General features: G+C 39.6%; 1 pseudogene; it reads right to left on the bottom strand.

The window, feature by feature from the left end:
- Positions 1-5,071: 5,071 nt before the first annotated feature.
- On the bottom strand, positions 5,072-5,504 carry LOC106735387 (40S ribosomal protein S24 pseudogene; annotated as a pseudogene).
- Between the last annotated feature and the right edge of the window lie 428 nt (positions 5,505-5,932).

Genomic DNA, 5,932 nt, shown 5'->3' with positions numbered 1-5,932 from the left:
TAGTTAAGGTGGGTGGATCCCACGTGAAGAATGAAGGAGGAAGAAGAAGGGTTGGCAGTCTGACTATCACATGGGGGTGCTTTCTCATTTTCCCTCTCTCTGTCCCTCTCCCATGAGTACACACATTCTCTGGCAAATTAAAAAAGAAAAATGGATGATTTTAAAGTATTATTATTTATTTTTTAAAGAATTATTATTTTTTTAACTTTATTTATTTAATTTGACCAGAGAGAGAGAGAGAGAGCGAGCAAGAAAGAGAGGGAAAGTGAGAAAGCAGGCTTCCAGGTCCAGGACTCAAACGATGGTCAGCCATGTGGGAGTCTAGCACCCTTACCCACCACACCACCTGCCAGCCCCCCAAAATAGATCATTTTAAAAACTCATAGTCTCTTCCTTAGGTCAGTACTACTTATTCTTTTTTTTTTGGGGAGATTTTCACTGTAGGGCGTGTGCGCTCGCCAGACAGACAGACAGAGACATAGAGACAGAAAGCGAGAAATCACCCCCCAGGGGGGATGGTCACGCCGCAATCCAGTACTATTTATTCTTGAATAATGATTGCTGATCTTGTTTGGACTAAGCAGTTGAAGAAAACAGAGAAGCTTCAGAAATCATCTCTAGTTGTCAAGTTCATGAACTTTTGGTTTCTATCTTGAATCTCTTTGTGCTAGTTGTACCAACTATATATATATATGTATGTATATATGTGTGTGTGTATACATACATACACACTTATGTTTATGTATATATTTTTTGTAGAAGGATCTTTTAATTTTTTTGATTATGAATACAATGATGTTGTGGGAATAGGGTCATAATTGAAGACCTTTATCCGTATCTCCTTGAGAGACTGATTTGTTAAGTGTTCTTTTTTTTTTTTTTTGAGAGTTTTTTAAAATTTTTTTGCTATAGGGCGCGTGCCTTCGCCAGATAGACAGAGAGAGACAGAGAGATAGAAAGCAAGAAATCACCCCCCAGTGGGGATGGCCACACCGCAATCCCTTCCCCTCCATTCTCCTCTCGGGATCTTGGGCATGCACGCACACGTGCCCGGTGTGAGTTTAAGCTACCAGGTCCGGGACTCGAACCGCGGTCGACTACGGGGGAGTCCATCAACATAGCCGTTACGCTAACTGCTGGTCCCAGTGTTCATTTTTTATTTTCTGATTTTTGTTTAATTTAAAGATAGTATAATAATATTGAAGAAATTTACAGATAGTAGATAACTGCAGTAATGATTGCTGTGATAATACTTTGTTGCAATACTAAAAGGTTTGATGACTTACAATAATAAACTTTTTTGTATTTGTAAGTGAGAAAGCAAGCTTCCAGGTCCAGGACTCAAACGATGGTCTTCTACTTCTCCATCCTGTCAGGGTTTTGGACATGCCTGCACACATGCTTGGTGTGTTTCTTAAGCTGTCAGGCTCAGGACTCAAACCATGGTTGGCCACATGGGATCTAGCTCCCTTCACCATTAAGCCATGGGACTAACACAACAAACTTTGATTTTATATTACTTTATTTTCATATTATTATTATAAATAATTAATTTAATTTATTATTATTTAAAAAAAAAATTGACCACAGAGAGAGAAAGAGAAAGTGAGAAAGCAAGCCATGAGGTCTGGGATTCAAACGGCGATCAGACATGTAGGAGTCTAGCGCCTTAACTACCACATCACCTGCTGGCCCCCTATTATTTATTTATTTACTTATTTTGGAGAGATTTTTGCTATAGGCTGCATGTCCTCACTGGAGAGATAGCGACAGAGAGACAGAAAGAGAGACACACACACACACACACACACACACACACACACACACACACCCAGGGGCGACAGTCGTGCCACAGTCCCTTTTCCTCCATTCTCCTCTTGGGATTTTGGGCACTCACACATACGTGTCCTTCATGAGTTTTAAGCTGCCGGGTCTGAGACTCGAACTGCAGTTGACTACATGGGAGTCCAGTGACATAACCACAATGCCATCTACTGGTCTTGTGCCCACCATTTTGAATTCCTCTTTTGTCTTATGATTACTTCCTGTTCAGGTTATAAAATATTTTACTGCCTTCTAAACCATCCTTGGACTGTAAGCCCTACTTGTATTGCCTTTTCTCCCCTTGTACTTCAGGTAAGTTTTTTCTCTGTTTTTTAAAAATAGTTCTTGCTTCCTCTACTCACTATATTATTTATCTGGGAAATTACTGTGAACTTTTCAGATTTTTCTCCTCTTCTTTCAGTTAGATTGCTGTTCTCTTATTTGCTACATGAAACCATACTGCCACTTGTAAACTATTTAATCTGTATTTTGTATATAGCTATTGCTAGTATATGATTATGTAAGAACTTTTTACACATAAACAACAGAACCCAATTCAAACTAACTTGTGCAAGAGGAATTTATTGGAAATGATATTTCATTGAATTAAAACACAGTGTCTTTATCAAGACTGAGTAGGAACAGGTGGATCTAGGCTTCAGGAATAACTCAAAGTATTTCCTTGGTTAAGGCCCTCTTGCTTGTCTGAGTAGGATTTTCTTTTCTCTCTCCCTGCACACTGGCCTTCGTATAAGAAATAATACATTCACCAACAATTCCCACTGACTTCTTGAAATTTTCTGTTGTAAGAGAGACACTGTCATGATGTGCTCTTTGGTCACCAGTCCTAATATCTTGGGAACTGGATTAATTGGTCTAGCTTAGATTCAGTATCTGCCTTTGGATCTGTTTGGTCATGAATTTGGGATGTCTGTGAGAGCGGTTTGAGGCTCAGCTGCATTGGCAGAGGTGGTTGGGTGCTGCGTCATGGTACTAGAGCCATATGGGAATGTCAGGGGCTTGGATCCTGAGCATGCAGGGTATGCCTACAGGTGTACTCATGATCCTAGGTGACTGGAACACTTGGCGTATAGGGGTCATGTCATGTTAGACACTGTTCAGGGGTCCTTGGTGCATCTCTTTCATGAAATAAATAAATAATTAATTTTAAAAGTGGTTTGAATAGAGGGAAAGCTTATTTCCAGGGGGAAAAAAAGGCTTAGGGATTATTGCTGGATCAGTGAAGTAATGTGAATTAATAAAGTTATGTGTTGGCCTTTTGAAGGCCAGGGACATACTTGCACACATGCATGCATATTGTTGTGGCTCTTTCCTGGGAACTGGAATAATGAATTGATTGTTTAGTAAATAGAAGTCATGATAGTTTTTTCCTGGACTGGGTCAGGTTGATAAAATACAGAATAATTTTGGTTGGTGAATGTTCTACATTATTCATGTCCATTTTCTTACTGTAAATATTTCCTTTTTTACCTTTGAAATGGGTTTGCTTAGTTTTTCTAAAGCTCTTGCCTAATAGTCCCCCAACCCTATCCAGTTTTGACTCATGCTTTTATTTTTAGGTTTCTATTTTATTTCAAGAGCCACTCGAAGATGAATAGGTGCAAACATGTAATCTAAAGCAAGAAGCAGGCTAGCCACATTTGGCATGGAAGGAAATTAGATCACATGCACTGCCATTTTATATTTTTGAATATGTTCAGTTATTTTGGGAAGAAAAAGCTTCTAGTCAGACTTTGCTGAATGTTGTTATACTGTTTCTAGTATATGTGAAAATTGTAGTTTTGGGCATCCAAGTGAGGTGTTAATTTAGATAGCATCATCATTGCTCATTTAACAAAAATGATGTGGCATTGAAGAAAGCATTAAAGTTGCTTCACTTGGTAGAATTGGTATAAGTGTCTTTAAGTGCTTCAGGTCAATCTAAGTAATGATTGAATGCTTGTGTGTGCAGAGCAATGGAAAAGGGGTGGATAAATGAAACACACACAGGGGCCAGCAGGTGGTGCGGTGGTTAAGATACTGTACTTCCACATGACTGACCACAGTTCAAATCCCAGACGTAACGACTTGCTTTCTCTCTCTGTTTCTGTGCATGTGTGTGTATGTGTGTGTGTGTGTGTCTGATTGGTGAGCACACATGCCCTATAGCAAATTAAAAAACAATAGTAATGGATCCGGTAAGTGATGAGATGGTTAATGGCACTGGATTCCTACAGGGTCGACCGCAGTTTGAGTCCTGGACCTGGAGGCTTGCTCTCCTCCTTTCCCTTTCTCTCTCTCTGGTAAAATTAAAAAATAATAATAATGACAAATGGAAATAAATAAATAATTCTTAAAAAAAACAAAGCCCATTAAAAAAACAATAATAATAATAACAAGTAAAATTAAATAATTAAAAAAAAGAAACACATACTCCTGGTTTTCTGTATCACTGATGAGTTGTTTGTCTTACTCTCATACCTTAAAATAAAAACATTTATTCCTACGCTATAGGGCTACAGTACTGATTATTGTTTTATTGCACCTGAAGAGACATAAAATTCTTTTGTCAGTTTTTAAAATTAATTAATTAATTAATTTTAGTTTTTGTCAGAGGGTACCAGGAGAGACAGAGAGAGTAAATGAGAAATCATTCCTGGGAAGGGGATGGCCATTGCCACAGTCTCTTCTTTTCTTAGAATTTTGGGCACAGACACACATATACCTGGTGTGATTTTCAGTCCTCCAGGCCTGAGACCTGAACTGTGGTAGGCCATGTGAGAATCTAGTGCCTTAAGTACTACACACCTGCTGGACCCCTCTTGTTAGATTTTATATTCTGATTTTTGGATTGTGACAGAGCAGTGTTTCAACGAAATGCTTTTTTTTTTTTCCCCACATTAAAATTTTTTTTTTTTTGAGAGTTTTTTTTTTTTGCTTTAGGGCTAGTTTGCTTGCCAGACAGACAGACAGAGACAGAGAGATAGAAAGCGAGAAATCACCCCCCAGGGGGGATGGCCACGCCGCAATCCCTTCTCCTCCACTGTCCTCTCGGGATCTTGGGCATGCATGCACATGTGCCCGGCGTGAGTTTTAAGCCACCAGGTCCGGGACGCAAACTGTGGTCGACTACATGGGAATCCAGCGACATAGCCATTACGCTAACTGCTGGTCCAAAATTTTTTTAGTTTATTAATCCTCGCATGAAAATTCTGCACAATCACCTCAGATAGTCATTATAGAATCTTTACTCCTTCAACTTTTTGCCAGCACCAACATTGGCCTTTGCAGGCCCCCTGATTTTCTTCATTCTGTTCTTGCGTTCCTTTCACTGTTTTCTTGACATCTTTTTCTTCTCATAAAGGCCATGTCTTGCAAGTCTGTGTTTAGGTTCATCTTTCTTCACATAATCCAAAGAATTGTAAATCATGCCAAAGCCAGTTGTCTTGCCACTACCAAAATGGGTTCTGAACCCAAACATAAAGATGATATCTGGTGTGGTCTTGTACATCTTTGCTAGTTTTTCCCGAATTTCTGTCTTAGGTACTGTTGCCTTCCTGGGTGAAAGACATCACTGATCATTTGTTTTCTCTGAACTAGCCGGTTGGTCATTAATTTCCTGGTTCGGATAGTTACTGTATCATTCATGATGGTGGTATATCCTCAAGCAGCCAGGGAGGAAAAGACTAAATGCTTTTTTCCGCGGAGAGGTTTTTATTTGCTCTAGGGCGCGTGTGCTCACCAGAAAGACAAACAGAGAGACAGAAAGCTAGAATTCCCCCCCCCCAGGGGGATGGCCATGCTGCAATCCCTTTTCCTCCATTCTCTCGGAATCCTGGGCACGCACGCATGCGTGCCTGGCATGAGTTTAAGCTACCAGGTCCAGACTTGAACCGTGGTTGACTGTATGGGAGTCCAGCAACATAGCCATTAAACCAACTACTGGTCCCCTAAATAAAAACAGACTTGCTTTAGTGCACTGTTTTGTTGCACGTGCTAGACTGAAATAGATATATTAGTCTTAGTTCATAGAATAGTGAACTCCATATTATTTGAAAGACCTCTGAGAATTTTCTGCTGTTTATTTTGATCTAAAATAATAATGGAT

This window comes from Tupaia chinensis, unplaced genomic scaffold, assembly GCF_000334495.1.
Source record: "Tupaia chinensis unplaced genomic scaffold, TupChi_1.0 Scaffold000369_1, whole genome shotgun sequence".
Taxonomy (NCBI): Eukaryota; Metazoa; Chordata; class Mammalia; order Scandentia; family Tupaiidae; genus Tupaia; species Tupaia belangeri.
The sequence above is the reverse complement of the archived record's forward strand: the minus strand, read 5'-3'. Positions and strand labels throughout refer to the sequence as shown.